Here is an 18,386-nt window from a genome sequence, read left to right on the forward strand (position 1 = left end):
CTTCAGCTGTGGTTATCTACTCCGTCAGCAGAGCCAAGGAGACAATTTGTTTAGATAACAGAGGTTTGCAAGATAATGGCCATTGCCTGAAGTGGCACGTTCTCTCCTGGGGGTATGTCTTAGATCTTGGAATTGGCTAGGAGGAGGAAACAATACGTAGTGCTCTTGCAGAGGCCTGGCAAACAGAGCTGTGGAGTGCACCATGTGGTTTTCATTATGGCCTGAATGTTTTTTCTTTTCTTTCTCTCTCTCTTTACTTTAAAAGCAAAAATAAATATTTTAAATGTTTTGGTATAATCCACTAAACTGTAAGGATTGATATTAATAATGATAATAGCTTGCCATCTATCATGCATGAAGTACTTCTCAAGGCCAGGCTCAGGGTAGGGCCACTCTCACAACAGCACCAAGAATCGTGAGGCGATATCTCCATGCTGCAAGTGGGACCATTTCACTAGCTCCCATCATGCAGACATTTTCTGAGATGTTCTCGTGCCAAGTCCTGTGCCCATGTCTTAGAATCTACAGTCTACCACAGCTAACATGGGGGACTGCTGTAACTGGGAGTCATTTTTATTTTGCATACTGGAACTTGGTGGGGGAGATGAGAGGAAATGCTACAACATAGTACTGGTTTTTCAGCACATGTCAAGGAAAAAAAAAGTTCTCATTAAGTTTGTTTCTATTTCCAGATGAATTCCTGAGGTGGGGAGGGATGGGAAGGAGGATATATGAAGCTAAATGTATTTGTAGAACCTGCAGAGAAAAAACTCCCCACTTAGTGCTTTTTTCTTTTTTCTTTTTTTCTACCACTCTTTGCTGGGTAAGTTTCCTAGTGCTTGGTGCTAGCCTCATGGAACAGTGCCTGCCAAGCATTTACTTGTCTGTCTCCAACATATATAGAGCAATTATAGTCAGAGGTAGAGAATATTTTATTTATCTTTTTTCTTCCCAGTACTTGGGGCATTTTAAAGATTTTATTTATTTGAGGGGGGGAAGGGCTGAGGGAGAGAGAGAGAAAGAGAGTGAGAAAGAGCATACACAGGGGAAGAGGTGGAGGGAGAGGACAAGAGAGAATTCCAAGCAGACTCCACTCTGAGCAAGGAGCCCTGGAGCTCTGTGAGGGGCATGATCCCATGATCTAAGATCATGACTGGAATGGAAATCAAGCATCAGATGCTCATCGGACTGAGGCATCAAGGCACATTCTAGGCACTTTAAAAAAGCTCATTTAGGGCGCCTGGGTTGCTCACTGGGTTAAGCCACTGCCTTCGGCTCAGGTCATGATCTCAGGGTCCTGGGATCGAGTCCCGCATCGGGCTCTCTGCTCAGCGGGGAGCCTGCTTCCTCCTCTCTCTCTCTGCCTGCCTCTCTGCCTACTTGTGATCTCTCTCTGTCAATTAAATAAATAAAATCTTTAAAAAAAAAACCTCAGGGCGCCTGGGTGGCTCAGTGGGTTAAGCCACTGCTTTCGGCTCAGGTCATGATCTCAGGGTCCTGGGATCGAGTCCCACATCGGGCTCTCTGCTCAGCAGGGGGCCTGCTTCCCTTCCTTTCTATCTGCCTGCTTCTCTGCCTACTTGTGATCTCTGTCTGTCAAATAAATAAATAAAATCTTTAAAAAAAAAAAAAACAAAAAAAAACCTCATTTAATTTCATTAAAATGGACAGATGAATGAATGAATGGATACATGGATTTCTCTAGCATGATTCACCTGCACACATGAACATGGACTCACAGGTTCATATAGAGGACAAAATCACACACATTCATATATATTCCCAGAGGAAAAAAGGACACTCTTGACATTACTGAAAGCCTCCCTTTGGTGGTGCAACCATCTTGTATGGTCACCTTTTCCATCCCTTCTCTCCCAAGCCCAGTTGTACTAGCTCATCTCCTTCCACCACACCACCATTCCAGCACCCTCTCAGCTGACCCAGGAGACACTAAGCTTACTGACAAACTAATCTAACAGTATGTCCAGAACAAGACCACGGCAATTTCCAGAAAGTCCTGACATTTTGACTCTGTATGGCCTTGGAAGAGATTTTACCCATCATTTTTTGCCTATTAGGAGAAACTGTTATTTGGGGGAATTTTCAAGTGGGTAGGAGAGAGGGTGGCAGGCTCCTTAAAGAGAGCATCAGTTGGATCCAGATGTGAAGACTGCTGTGTTTCCTTGGTGTTCAGGTGTTGGTTCGGGTAGGTGCGGGGGATCAGAGGAACTAAATTTACAGCGTATCTTTGATGCCCTAGATTCTCTACCAGATGCTTAAATAAGATGGCTCTTCTAATTATTGGGAAAATGTAAGTTTCCACATAGGTTCTAGACTTCTCCTTCTGTAAATGAGGTAGTTAAGGCTGAGAATGGAAAGGGACACGTCCAAAGCTAATAGTTAAGAGCGGACCACTTTGGGAATTATTCAGATTCATCATGCTGGGGCCATTAGGTAAGTTTTCTTTCTACGTGATATCGGTTATACACAAAATACTGTCCTTAGTATTACTGGTCATCCAAAGAGAGGGAAGATCTAGTGTTTGCCTTTAAAACACATATATTAGAATATTAAATATGAGGGAGTAAAGCAAATGCACATATCATTATGATATCTGCAGAAATGCTCTAAAAGAATTAGTAAATCCCTTGAAAAGTTAGGAGTGAACATGTCCTAATGAAGGAAAAAATGTAGCATTTGAGCTGGGCTTTAAGGGCGAGTGTTACTTCCCTAAGAGGAGATGGTGCTAGCAGGGTAGAAAAAGTTTCTTCTTCCTTCTTATATTCTGTAGCTGGGAGGCCTACGAATTAAACTGACAAAAGACAGATTAGCATAAGAAAAGACAGATTTTTATTTATATACATAATTATGGGTGTTTATAGAAAAAATGTGACCCCCATCCAATAAGCCTTTTTATGGCTTAACCATAGATTTAAAACGTGTCCCCCAAAGGGTACAGAAGATGCAACTGCCGTGATCCAAAGTCACCCCAAAAGAGAAAAGAGAAAGAAAGACCTTTATTGTCTCAGACACTCTCTGAGCTAGCAAGGCCATGGGGAAAGATAGATCCCCTGAGAGCTGGCAGTGGTCAGGAGAGCACCTGCTATGAATCAGGTAAAAAGATTAGTTTGTAAAGAAAGGGGAATGGTACTAATCACCTGTTTTTAGCGTCTCAATAAGATTTCAGATATAGAAAAAGATATAAACATTTCTGTTTAGTTGATTATAGATTTCTGGGGCCCTCAGCTTTATGGTTGGCTGCCTATGCAGGCCCAATAATCTGTACCCCCGGGCAGGTGCAAACTCAGAGAAAATTCTCTCACTGAATCCAAGCCAAGCTCTTAGGACACAAAAATGAGACAAATAGGACCACTTGCCTATCCATGGTAGGGAAAATGTATATAATTAAGAACAGACAAAACTGAGAGCACCCAAGGGTTACAGTACCCCCAAATTAGTTCCTTCATGTGTTTTCTCCTGCTAACCTAAATTTAGAAAGAAAAGACAAAAAGAAAGTCTTTACATTACTGTTCAGCTGGACTCCAAGCAGAAATCCAGGAGATAGCCTAAAAAAGAAACTTACCATTGGCAGGTTCATCAGTGTTCTTGTGGTCTCATCATCAATATCTGGAACAAGTGGGGGATACCCAGCCATCCTATCCTTGTTGCCAGACTGTCAGAGAAGAAAAGATTTTCCTCTATCCTCTTAGGTTTAGTAATGGGGTATGCAAATTAAACTAACAAAAGACAGATTAGCAAGAGAAAAGACAGGTTCTTATTCACATATGTACACTGTACAGGGGAGTTCACTAAAAAATGTGACTCAGGGAGGTGGTTAAGATTTGGGGCTTGTGTGCTATCTTAATAGGGGAAGATGGGGAAAGACATTTATTGAAAAACAAATGACTTTTAGGAAAGATAAGTGGACTCATGTGAGAATAGTTAAGAGATATGACAGTTTTGTGGAAAGATCTGTTTGGATGTAGTGCTGATTTCTGTTCACCAGTGATTAAGAGTCTAGCTTTCCTGGTTGGTCCTCAGGAGGAGAGGGTTTATGAATATTGAGTTCTCTTGAGTTCTTTTAGAGGCTCTGGTTTCAGGCAGATAAGGGAGTTAAGGAAAAGGTCCTTCTCAAATGCCTTCAGCTCAACATAATTTTTATGCCACAGTGAAGTATTCTAGGCTCCTTCAGTGTAAAGAAAGGCGATAATATCTTTATGCTTATTATTGCTTTATGAAAACTATGCTGTGGATAATCTCACCTTAAATTAAGCAGGATGTTTTCACAGGACACTTTTGGCTCCCTGTCATTTTGAGAACTGAAAAGCCCACCAGTGAGCTTATAACTTCTTCTCCTTCTGTTCATCATCTTCACCGTCATCATCTTGCTCATTCTTCTCTAAGCCTGGCTTAGTGAACTGAGTGTGGGGAATAGGCATAAAGTCACCACTAGGTTTGCAGACGATGACTAGCACATTACTTGATTTTTATTTATTTTTAATTTTTAAAAAAGATTTTACTTTTTAATCTCTACCCCCAACATGGGGCTTGAACTCACCACCCCAAGATCAAGAGTTGCACACTTTACTGACTGAGCCAGCTATGTGCCCCTGTCTTCCAGAGATACTGACCTAAATGGAACATGCCCAAGCAGAATAATAAGACCATTTAAAATAAAGTTCTTAGAGGGATGAATCTAAGGTTTATAATCTGGATACGTTTTATAAAATACAGATAGGTGGTTGGATATAGGAATGACATAATGACCTGGGTTCTCGTATCCAGGAGCTATGGTCCTGGCTTGCAGATCTCAGGCTCTAGTGTGGAATGACGAATTTTCTGAAAAGAAACACAGGTTTAGACCTAACTATTGGAAATGAGGGCAGAAATACATCAAAAGGGACCCCTGGAGTGAGAAGCATTAAAAATAAATTTTTTCTGAAACTATATGAGTCTTGGATTTTGATATGTTCTGCAACTGACACCCAATGAGTCCTTAGGGTAGGGAGATAGTATGTTTTTCCCCCTTAAATGTCTTAGACTAATTTGGGAAAAAGAAAAAGATATAATTATTACATGATCAACTTTTTTAGATTTAATAAACTCCAAATAATCTAGCCTAGTAAATGGTCTTAAACTTCTTGCTTCAAAAAAGAATAATAACCATTACAAATATGATTACTGATATTTTCTTGACTTCTGAAACATCTTTTCATGGATATTTTAATTGAAAACAATAGTATACACTTAGTATATTCATGGATGACTTTTAAATTGGCAAGTCTCAAGAAATAGGCCAGGGCTTGGAAACAGGTTTTACAAACTAATCTTTTTACCTGATGACAGTATTTAAACATGAATTTGTAACACAAACCCTGACCTGTAATAGTGCAAAGAGAAGTAAGCAATGAAAATATTTTAAAATGAAGTAACTGTTAAAAAATGAAATAAATGAAATAAAAATACACGGTAGGACCACTAAAAATACACAGCTAGACCCTAAGGAGCCTTTGTGGCAATTTGAAGAACACCCCCTTTCTTTAGGATGTGCATAGCAGGGCCACAGAGCATACACCATAGCAGCAGAAGCATGGGCTGATTTTAGACCCCGTACCTTCTCTGCTGGGTGTTCTTGTATATTGCATAACCTGCCCAACATGGTGTGTCCAACCTGCAGAATAACATGAGAATATACTGCCATGGGTTGCCTGGGTGGCTCAGTCAGTTAAGCGTCTGCCTTCAGCTCAGGTCATGATCCTGAGGTCCTGGGACTGAGCCCTGCATTGGGCTCCCTGCTCAGTGGCCAGACTGCTTCTCCCTCTCCCTCTGTCCTGCCACGCCTGCTCATGCTCTCTTTCTCTCTGTACTCTCTCAAATAAATATAATATTTGAAAAAAATACACTGCTGTTTGTGTACATACACACACACGTGCGTGCACACACACACAAACACTCTCATATATAGACTATCTAAAAAGATACACAAGGAATTAGTAACATGATGTGCCTCTGGAGAGGAGGACTGGTGAGGAGGTAGGAAGCAGACATGTTTCCTCAAATATTCTTTGGTGCTTTCTGAATTGTATAATTATTGTATGTATGTATTACTTACTAAAAATATAATAATTTTAAAGGAGCTTTTATTTTGAGGTAAGGAATAAAGCAAATACATAAAGGAATCTTAAAAAACACAGTGTATGGGATAATGAGTGGGTTGTGGCCATCAAGAGAAGAGTGCCCACCTCTGTTTGGGAGGATCAAGAAAGGGAAATAGTACTGATCACCTGTTTTGGGGGTCTCAGTAAGATTTCAGTTACTGGACAGTGGGAAGACTGAAGGAGGCATTTCAAGGGGAAGAGAGAATGGTAAGAGCAAAACCCAGATATTAGCAAAGGGACTCATCTCCTGGAGAACTTAGTAGGCCAGGTTGTAGTATAGTGGGTCTGTGCAGAAAGGGGTGGTAGATAAAGTTGGCATGAGTCTGGAATCATGTGGAAGACTTTGGTTTCTAGGCTGAGGCATATAACATTTGCATAACAGACAAATAAATGAAAGGGGAATTTTAAAAAAAGTGCTTATTGATTAGCAAATGTTGGTAATATTATGTCTGTCACTTGAGGTTGTATTCTTTTTTTTTTTTTTTTAAAGATTTTTATTTATTTATTTGACAGACAGAGATCACAAGTAGGCAGAGAGGCAGGCAGAGAGAGAGGAGGAAGCAGGCTCCCTGCTGAGCAGAGAGCCCGATGCAGGGCTCGATCCCAGGACCATGGGATCATGACCTGAGCCGAAGGCAGAGGCTTTAACCCACTGAGCCACCCAGGTGCCCCTTGAGGTTGTATTCTTTAAAGAAACTTTTTCCAAACTTTCTATGCTTAGTAGAAATCTAATGGTTATTTATTAAATTACTATTGAATTTAAACTACTAGGTCTTAAATTTTTTTTTTAAAGATTTTATTTATTTTTTTGACAGGGAAATCACAAGTAGGCAGAGAGGCAGGCAGAGAGAGAAGGGGGGAACAGGATCTCTGCTGAGCAGAGAGCCTGATGTGGAGCTCAATCCCAGGACCCTGAGATCATGACACCATCTGAAGGCAGAGGCTTAACCCACTGAGCCACCCAGGCACCGCAGAACTTAAGTTTTAATCCCATCTCTGCTAAGTAAGAAACTGCAGTATAACAATAAATAAGATCAAGAAAGGAAAGGGGGGGGACTCATTAATGATCCAAAAGACCAAAATCAGAAAACATGATTCTCTAGAGGTCAGGTTTTGAGCAAGTTTGAGGCAAATAAAAATAGAACTCCAACTCTGAGATTATTACTTTCTGTGTTGCTGGAGTTTCTCTCTTTTTTTTAAACCTTTAAACATATTAATTTAAAATTTTAAATGCTTTTTGTAGGTTACATCCAGAAAAATGAACTGTAGATATCATATACAAATTCTGGAGGAATAAAAAATGTATTTAAATTAAAATAAGAAGCTTAAATTGAATAGATGTGAATGAAATGCTTCATGGAAGGTATCCATAGAAACCGCTTAAAATAAAGAGAAATGTTAATTCTCTTTGTAAATTGAGCTCCCAGAATCAAAATGAGAGTGAGCATTTAGTATAGGTATGAATACACTCTGGCCTTATCTACACGAAACACACTAATTGACAATTATATTTCTTTGCCATGGTCTCAGCTGATAGTCACAATTTATGCTTACCCAATTGATGGGATATGCAGTAAAATAGCTAAGATATATTAGCCTAACTTGTCGATTTAATCAACTGTGTGATCAGAGAAACATGGCTTTAAGTGTCCCAACCTTTCAGCAGTTTTTTGACCAGACAAGAAATAAAACTTAAGCATTTTAGAGTAATTATATAAGCAATGTGGGAATGCCGTTAAAAGTAATTTGTAAAAGAACAAATTTTCCTATACAAACTTCCCAAGCAAAATCTCCATTTTCTACCTTCTTATTCTAGGCCTGTGCACTAGCAGTCATGTGTTACATTGTTGCAATCCCAATGTTTGTAGTTCAATGTTTTTTCTCTGTTATACATACATATATATATATGTATGTATAATGTAAATATACATATATATATACATATATATATATTGTGTGTGTGTGTGTGTGTGTGTGTATGTAAACCTTTTCTGGTTACTATATCTCTTCTTAATTTGTTAATTTTCCCTTGTCACAGTCAGAAATGATGTCCCTGCATTGAGGATCATTTGAGAAATGCTAACTGTTTATTATTAGTAAATATAATAATTGATTATTGCTAACTGTGTGGCCTTTTCTTACTCCTCCCCATTATAGGTAGTTTTTTTTTTTTAAGATTTTTATTTATTTATTTGACAGACAGAGATCACAAGTAGACAGAGAGGCAGGAAGAGAGAGAGGAGGAAGCAGGCTACCTGCTGAACAAAGAGCCTGATGCAAGGCTTTAACCCACCCAGGCGCCCCCATTATAGGCAGTTTTATAAGGAACTACTTTTTACATTTTTTTAAAAAAATGTAAATGACTCAGTCATTAAGCCTCTGCCTTTGGCTCAGGTCATTATCCCAGGGTCCTGGGTTGGAAGCCCACATTGGTCTTCCTGCTCTACGGGAAGCCTGTTTCTCCCTCTCCCATTCCTCCTGCTTGAATTCTCTCTCTCGCTGTGTCTCTCTCTGTCAAATAAATAAATAAAATCTTAAAAAAAAAGATTTTATTTATTTATTTGAGAGGGAGAGAGAGGTCATGGGTAGGGGGATGGGCAGAGGGAAAGGAAGAAGCAAACTTCCAGCTAAGCAAGGAGCCCTGAGAGACACAGGGCTGACAGATCCCAGGACCCCGAGATTATGATCTGAGCTGAAGTGTGACGCTTAACTGACTGAGACACTTAGGCACCCGTACTTTATTATTTTTTTTTAAAGAGTTATTTATTTATTTATTACACAGTGAGGATAGGGGTGAGGGAGAGAATCTTCCAGCAGACACATCACTCCACATGGAGCTCAATGCAGCTAGATCTCAGAACCTGTGAGATCATGACCCATGAGATCCTGACTGAGCCAAAATCAATAGTAGGATGGTCAGACAACTGAGCCACCCAAGTGCCCTGTGAACTACTTTTGACTTCGCTCACTTCATATTCCAGCTGATGTACTCTAGACCTGCTGTCTGTAATGGTCTCAGATATTCTCAAATATTTTGGCCACAGGACATCTTTACACTGCTAAGAATTATGGAAGAGGGGAACCTGGGTGGCTCTGTTAAGCTACTGCCTTTGGCTCAGGTCAGGATCCTGGGATTGAGCCCCATGTTGGGCTCCTTCCTCAGTGGGGAGTCTGCTTCTCTCTTTCCCTCTAGATGCTACTCTGCCTGCTTGTGCTCTCTCTCTCAAATTAAAAAAAAAAGGAATTATTGAGGACCCAAAGGTCTTTTGTTTATGTGAGTTATATCTACCAGTGTTTACTGCATTAGAAGTTAAATTGAGACCTTTAAAATATTTGTTTTAAAATAACAATGGCGCATTCATTATATGTTAACACAAGTAACTTAATTTTTATGAAAAGTGACTATATTTTCCCAAATAAAAGAATTTAGTGAGTAGAGTAGTATCATTTAACATTTTGCAAATCTCTTTAATATTTGGGTCAATGGCCAACAGCTGGATTCTCATGTTTCCTTCTGCATTCTATCTGTTGGAGTATCTCACGTCACCACAGCCTCTGGAAACTTAGGGAAAAAGGCACGAACATTTTAGGATTATAATGAAAGTAGTTTTGACCTGAAGGGATATTGGTTATCCCCAGGGATTTTAGCCACACTTTGAAAACCTACTGGTGCAGACCCTGGCAAATATGCAAAAATTATTACATGGTTATGGGGCAACACGGTTAGTAGCCCTGGAAGATACTTCCCAGAGAAAGGTCTTAATTTCTTTTGCTGTTCAAAGAAGTTGCTAACTGTGGTTATATATTTTCAAGTTCTCTTCCTATTTTCTTTTTTCTCCACATCAGTAGATACACACTGAGTGCTAGTGAATTAGGTTTCAAATTTAATAGTCATTGATATTAACTGTCTTAATTGGAATCGAAGGATTTGAGAGCTGGAAAGGCCGAAAGGAAAACTCAAAATATCATCTGCTCAAACATGAAATAGGGACTTCTGGTTGTATGCAGAAGACTTTTGGGTGAGGTAACTTGAGGTAGGACACAGCTAAGATGTTAAGTGACATTGAGTAAGGTAGTGAGAAAATTGTTTCCTGTTTCATTCTCTTCCCACGTGGTTACATTGGAGAGAAAGTCTCAGTGTGTATTTGTCAGAATGTCTTGGCTATACCTTAACTTGCAGTGTCTTTGACTAACTTGTGTATTTTCCAATTTAACATAAGTTTAGCCTAAGTCTTAGAGCCTTAGGCTGGCAAGAGTGTCTCACTAGAATTTAATGCTATTATTTTTAATCATCTTATTTTTATTATTACCATTGATTTAAAGGAAGTCATTTTGGTTTTTAAGTTTACTTCATTTAAAAATATTTAGTTTTTAGAAGTACATTGATTTAAGGAAGAATAGTTACTAAATAATGATATGAGTGGTATGAGTAATAAGGTGAGTGATTGAGGTTTGGAAAAAAAAACTGACTTAATTCGATTTTCTTTTTCTTTTTAAAGATTTTATTTATTTATTTGACAGACAGAGATCACAAGTAGGCAGAGAGGCAGGCAGAAAGAGAGAGAGGAAGAAGCAGGCTCCCCAAGGAGGAGAGAGCCTGATGTGGGGCTCGATCCCAGGACCCTGGGATCATGACCTGAGCCGAAGGCAAAGGCTTTAACCCACTGAGCCACCCAGGTACCCCCTTAATTCGATTTTCAATTGACAGGTAGTGAAATCAAGGCATAGAGAAAATGGACTCAATGGAGCTGGCCACAGTCACACTCTGGCCTCTTTACTCTTCATCAAGGGCTCTTTCTACTACAGTGTAACGAGTGCTCATGTCTAACATGTAACATTTTAGCCTTCCAGCCTGCACTTTTCCCAGAGGAAAATCCCAGACAAATCCAGGGTAAAACCCCTTCGCCATCCCAGGCTGGCTCTGCAATCTTGGGCAGAAAGCTCAGCTTCTAAGTGCTGGGTTTCTTCACTTATGAAGTCGACATAATTCCTATTTCACCTTCCTATTTTGCCAATATTAAATGAGATAATATTTGAAATGATTTGAAATGGCTCCTGGCAACTCAGGAGACAGCTATTTTTACTAGCTGAAGTTACTCTTCGTGAACTATGGAGCATTTGGAGCAAAAGAATCTTCTTAGCCAGGGCTTGGCTCCAGTGTGTGTGAACTGCATCTGCCACTTGGATCCTTAATTAATTAAAGGCTGGAAATCACTGCATTTCTCTGGAGGAGACTAACTTGTCTATGGTTGCAGGGAATGAAGGTACAAAGTGTTAACTGGAAAATTGTGTAACCAAGGGTTAAAATAGCCTTGAAGCAAAAGCAGAAGAGTTCTGGCCTCTGGGCTTGTGATGCAAAGCCAAGTGCCTTTGCCTTTGTGAGCAGGGGAATGCTTCTGGTGAGCCTTGTTTGTTGTGGAAACTGACATGATCAAAGTGGAAAGAATTAAAACAATCCATCAGAATAATAGTCAAGGCTGTATATGGACTCCCCAGACTGGAGACTTGAACCTAAACGTTCCCACCGAGGACAGACAAACCAGCTGACAACAAACAGCTGGAAAGGAAGAGAGAGTGTCTCTCTAGGCAGACGTGTGCAGCTGGACAATAAGGACCCTGGGTGGGAAAATAGAGGAGAGTTCAGATTCGGAGAGATGAAATAGTGAGATGGAATGCGGACCTTGTGTTCTTTAGGGATCCTAGGAATACCTAGCCTGTGGTGTTCAGGTGTCAGTTTGTGGAGTGGAGTTATCGAGTGAAGCAGGCACTTTCAGTATTAAAGCATTTGGGGGTGGGAAAAGTGCTAATTGTGATGGAGATTCTGTGCCAATGGCGCAGCTCTTAGTGTTCAAGGCATTATGTCATGCTTCTCCCCCTAGCAATCTCCAAAGGTTGAAAACTTCTCATTATGATTAAGTAGAATTAAGAGTCCCTAAGTGGCTGGCATGATTTGGGATTGTTTGCTCACTTAGTCCTTTATCCCAGGATGCGGATTAGTTAAACTCTTTGATATTCTATCAAGTATGAAATGACCTTGGAGCCCCAACTGCAACTGAGTTAGGATGCCTAAGCAAGGCATCCAAATAATCATAAGACAGAAGGGTGGGGTAGGATCTTAAAGAAGCCCAGTCCTACTTACATATTTCAGGGATGGGGAAACTAAGGCTGGAGAGAGGCAACAACTTGCTCAAAACTACCAGAGTCTGGGAGCCTGGGGGGCTCAGTCAGTTTAGCGTTTGGCTTCAGTTATGGTCCCAGGGTCTTGGCACTGAGTCCCCATCGGGGATCCCTGCTCAGCCTGCTGCTCCCTCTCCTTCTAGCTTGTGCTCTCTCTCCCTGTCTCTGTCTCTCAAATAAATAAATAAAATCTTAAAAAAAACCCAAACAAACTATATTACACAGAGGCTTCTGCTTTTCAGGCTAAGGGTTTGCCTGTTGCTATGTCAAGGAAGCCCCAGAAAATAGACCGTTGGCTTAGAATGATGGCCACAAGAGGTAGTGGCACATCGTAGGCACATGTAATTTGCAATACTGAAAGGTTATCACTCTGTTTTTATTTTCGCAAATAAGAATGATCTCACTTTTTGTTTGGGCTTTTCTTGGTATATATTGGCTTATCTTTTGATCTCTGTCCATCCCAGGGCACATTTTACCAGGACTGTCCTGGATAGCAGCAGGTAGATGCAGAATGAGGTTTTTGCATAGGTCATTAACACACCCAATACTGGGGCCAATGAGATAATTTAATAATACCTTCTATTGGCCCTTTACAAATCACAAAGCACTTTTTAATTTCTTCTTTCATTAATCCCTACATAGTCTTTGTATGCATAGACTAGGGAGGCAGAACAGTTATTACCACCATCCATCTTCTGGATGCGCAAAGTGAGAGCCCAGCCACTTCCTTCGGGTCACAAGGCTCTAGAGCCACTGAATGGGGCCCAGGGGGCTGGGGGGCTTCAGCCTCCCAAGACTGTCAGGTTCAGCCCCTTTCCCGGTGAGTACATCCTCTGACTCCTGGATTTCCAGTGCACATTCTCTGGGCTCTTGATCTGATGGAAGTTTCAGGAAATTCTTTTCGTGGAATTTGCGATTTTTTCTCTTTCTTTCTTTCTTTTCCTTTTTTTTTTTTTTTTTTTTTAGCGGTGAGGTTAAAGGAAGCGGAGAGAAATACTTAGGTGGAGCTGGGGCGGGGCGGTGGGGAGGAGGAGGGTTGAGGGTGTGGGAGGATGGGGAAGGCAGCCTGGAAATCTTGCATTTAAAAAGATAAGAACTGGGAAAGGGTTTGAGTCTGCGGACTTCAGAGGTGAGATCCCAGAAGACGCTGCTCCTTGTCCTTTCTAAGGGCTCCCAGCAGGGACTTACTTGAGGAAAACGTTTGGCGTTTGCATTTCTTGTTACCTGCCTTGCTGGAGCACCCTGAGGAGTTTGGGCTCGCTCTGCTTCCAGGCCCTGGGCCCCATTTGGCAGGGAGGTGGGGGAGAGCCTGCAGGCCTCCTGCCGAGCAGCCTGGGGATGGGAGGGGAAAGTCGGCCAGGCATCAAAGCAGTAAGGGAAACCCTGGGGGGTTATTGGGCTGCCTCTCTCCTCTCAGCTAAGGCTTTGCCCAACTCATTTCCTGCCAGGCCCTAACCCAGGTACCACCCCTTTCCCACCCTTCTTCCAGATCCACTCCTGCTCTAACGTCGCTAAAGCAGGGAACACTGAAAAAGCTAGGCCCTCCGGGTTTCCGTTTGTCTTTGGAAGCCACTTCTGGAACGAGAATTGGGGCCCACAAATGTGGCCCCTCTGGTATGACCCCACCCCCACCCCCCAACTCTAGTTGAGTTACCAAATGAGGCCAATTCATTCTCTGGAATGTAGCAGCCCAGGCAATGATGATTGATACTGACAGGGAAGCTTTCATGTAGCAATATCCCCGGCCACCGGCTGTGAGGCAAAGAGAAAGAACTCTCTGGAATTCACAACATTCCCCCTCCAATTAATCCCCAGCCACCCCGCTGTGTGTGAATGGGTTGTGCTGGGGATTCGTAGCTCTGATGCGGGGGATTTGCTGATTCCTTTGAGCCCCCTGAGGAGAGGTGATATGGAGAGCAAATAATCAGCATGCAGCTTGGAGGCGAGGTAATGAATTGGCTCAGCTGGGCCTGGCTTCACTATTTGTACACTTTTAGGCACCTCGGAAACTGGGTTTGCAGACAAAAACCTGTGCTGAGGGGCCCTCAACCCCCGACCTTTTGTGGGCCTGGATCGCTGCCGCCTCTCCTGCTAGCTTAAGATTGGAGCCTTGTCTCAGAACGGAGGAGCCAGAGGTAAAGCGGCCTTTGCCCCAAAGCTAACCGTCCTGGTCCCCTGGCCCTGCCTGTCACACACTCTCCGCGGTCAGGCCCAGAGTTGTACTGTGTGTGTGCATTCGGCTGAGTTTTCAATCCAAGTCCATTGCCTTTCGGAATGCAATTCACTTTTCATTCATAGCTCGAGGCTCCCCTCTGGGACGCCTTCCCCACTGGCAAGATTGAGCTGTGGCTTCTCTGTGTTTTCAAAGCTTCGTGACAGGTCAACGTGTGAGGGGTCCATCTCTTTCTACTTCAGTGCCTCCCAGAGTGCTCAAAAATAATAATAGTGGCTGACTAAAAACAATAACTAGCATTCGTTGAGCACCTACGAGGTGGCGGGCACTTAGGGTTTATATGCATGATCACGTTGCATCTCACAGTGATGCCTGATGTAGGTGCCATTTTCTGCTTTATTTTACAGATAGGACAAAGAGGCTTAGGAATTCCGAACCAGCACGGGGTCCCAGACTGGAAGTGGTAACTGGTAAGTAGGTGGGGTAAGATTCCGACAAAGGTCTGTCCCTTCATACCCCCTCAGGTTCCCACAACTCCTCGCTTTTGTTTGGGCTCTCACTGCTTCTCACCAGGAGCACCTGCCCGCTTCCAACCTTGGGGACCTTCCACCCACTCCACATTGCAGCCAGGAGGATCTGTCTCGGAGATACCCCAGCAGGTCATCCCTCCCTTCTTAAATTCTTTAAAGTTTCCCCCACGGCACCTAGAAGAAAGTTCAAATGCTTAGCACACAAGCTTAGCACACAAACCCCTTTATGCTCTGGCACCTGGAAAGAATTAAATACAGATTGAGGTGATAATCCTAATAACCCCTTGGAGGAGTCCGCTGGCTGGGGCTGTGAAGGGAATGTGGGTCTCTTTTTTCTTAGACTCTGGAGTCTCCTCTGGGCCTGCCTCCTGGAGGCAGTTTCCAGTCTGACCCTGTCTTCATCTTGTCATTCTTGCCAGTTGTCACTATGTACTTTCCCTCCTGGGTCCCTCATCCTTCAGGATGGAAGGTATAGGGTACAGAATTTATTTATTGTTCCACAGTCTCTGGAGGATATTCAAGATGAACACTTTTATTAAAAATAATCTTTTTGGGGAACACTTTCATTTTTAAGGATTTTTGTTGCCAGGAACCACAGGGCACTGGACAAAAACTGTGACAATGTCCCTCTCTATTTGATGCTCATTGTTAACTAGTCTGTGTTTTCATATCTTGCATGCCAAGAAGTTGCGTTTGGTACCTGAAATTTGGGTTTTCCTCGATCAGCTGACAAATGAGCCACTCAGGCTCTCCCATAGGTCCTGCCTGCCAGGCCCTGGGGGGGTGTTAGCATCTTTGTTTTCATAGCAGTGCTATACATTTAATTAAGGGTTTCATCATAACCTGTCCTTATTTTATAAAAACACATGTAAAACTGAAATAGTTGACACCGTATGAACCAGTACGTACTGGGATGCTGGTATACGTGGGGAGGGGTCAGGTAGCAAACAGGACAGTCAAGGTCCCTGCATTATGTGGTTCATGTCTGGAGGACGGAGAAAGATCATAGACACACAAATAAATATGCAAGATTGTGGTTAGCAGCATAAAGAAATAAAACAGGGCGATGTGATGGAGAAGTGGTAGGACTTCTTTAGATTAGTTAGAAGATGGGCTTTCTAAGCAGGTGATATGTGAGCTGTGACTGAACGCTAAGAAGGATCTGTCCCTGCAGATAATAGAAAGTAAAGCATTCCAGGGAAGTACTAAAGACCTGAGGTGGGGAGAAGCTGGTCTTCTTTGAATGCGCAATAAAGAGGCTGGAAGAGACGAAGTATGTCAAAGGAGCAGGCAGTGGGGTGGGAGGTTAGGTCAGAGATGTGAGCCAACAGATCTTCAAAATCTTGTAGGCCAATGGCTTTCAACTCTTTAAATGTGACATACAGGAAATACATTTTATATTGCATTCCACTACACACACACACACATACATCTGAAAGAGAAGTTTCATGAAATAGTATTTATCCTTATTATATACAATAAACTGATACTTTCTGTTTTATTTTATTTTAAAATGCTCATCCTTTCCTGGACATTGGTTTCACAGCTTAGTAAATGGCTTGGTTTGAAAAGTTCTGTCGTAGACCATACTAAGGAGTTTGGAACCTTATTCTTGGTATAATTGGAAGCTTCTGGAAAATCATAAGCAGGAGAGTAATGTGGTCTGATTTACATTTTTAAAACCTCGCTTTGACTGTTGTGTAGAGAAGAAATTGTATGAAGGTGGGTGAGAGCAAGCAGCAGGGAGACCAGCTAGGAAGCTATCACAGTTCTTCTAGAGGTGAAGTGATGGTGGTTAGACTAGCGTGGTAACAGGAGAGACTGAGAAAACTGGATGAAAGTTATAAGATTCAGAAGTAAAGCCAACACTGGATGTGTGTGGAATTGAAGAACAGAGAGGAGGCAAAGATAATGCCAATTGTTGATTGTTTGTTTTCAGCAATGTGTGGTATAGTCATTTCCTGAGATGAAAACTTGGGGAATGATCAAATTTTGAGGAATGAGAACGTTGCATTGAATATTTCAAGTTTAGGATTCTTACTACACCTCTTATTGGAGGTGTTGGGTGGGGAATTGGAAATACCAGTAAGGGGGCTTTGGTGAAATATCAGGGTTGGCGATAAAGCTTTAAGAGGCGAGGGCACATGGATATGATTTAAAGCCATGGGTCTACAGGTATTTACCTAGAGAGACTGTGTGGCTAGAGGGTTAGGCCCACTTTCTGGACCATGGCAACACTAATAGGACAAGCCGAGGAGGAGTCCTTCCATTCTGAAAGTGATGTTTCCTATAACAAAATGGAATGTGAAAAATCATTAGATATACTGAAGGTCTCAGGTAGTCATCCATTGGACTTAAGGAGGACCACTGTACATAAATTATAGAAGAAAAATGAAATCTAAGAATATATGTGAAATGCCACTAGAAGATCTTCTAAAGTGTCTTAGGGGGCTTCCTCATCCATTTAATTTTCTGAATATCTCTCACATTATTTGCATGATTTCTTGTTGAACTTTTTACTCCTACAACTTTACTGTGCTTTTTAAGGAATTCTTTACAAAAGTAGAAGATGGTCTGTATCCTAGACCTTATTCTTTGACTTTACTTAAAACAATGCTCTTAATGTCTCACATCTATGTAGATATTCTAGCTGAAGAACTTGATATTCTCATTCAATCTAACTTTATTTCTGGAGCTGGAACACCTCTATTTTCACCTTTCTTGGCAAGGAGTCACCATCCCTTGTCTTCCATCTTCCCCTCTCTTCCTGTCAGATATGGTGTCAGGATCACTTAATTGTATAAGCCATTCTAAGAAAAAGAAGATTCTTCTATCCCTCTGTCCCCTTTTCCCCTCCTTTCCTCCTTCTCTCCCGTCTTTCTTCCTTCCTTTTTTTTTTCTTTCTCTTTTTATCAAGAGCAGTGATTTTCAAACTTCAAATGAAATCTTCATTAAGTTAAAGCTGTAGATAGAAAATGAATAATGAAATAATGGAAACTTCATCTCAGCAGCAACTTGATGAAATCCTGCGGTCCCTCAAAGCATTACTGATACGGATTCATTTCCTCTTTGAGGAGTCTTCAGATAAGAGAAATCTCTGATGTCTATAAGCCAGTTGTTTACCTAGAGAAGATAAATAAAGTTGATTCCCTGTGACAGGATCACTGATAACATTTCGCCCTCGAGGAATAGTGGAGATCCAGAGAGCTTACACGGATTGCCTCTTGAAGAGAATCATATTTCATTAGTTGACCAGAAAATATGGTATACCCAAGGATCTAAATAATTTAATAAAAATACATCAGTGTGATTTTTTTCTAAGGTCATAAAATATAGTTTAAATGATAT

Source organism: Neovison vison, chromosome 2, assembly GCF_020171115.1.
Source record: "Neovison vison isolate M4711 chromosome 2, ASM_NN_V1, whole genome shotgun sequence".
NCBI classification, from domain to species: domain Eukaryota; kingdom Metazoa; phylum Chordata; class Mammalia; order Carnivora; family Mustelidae; genus Neogale; species Neogale vison.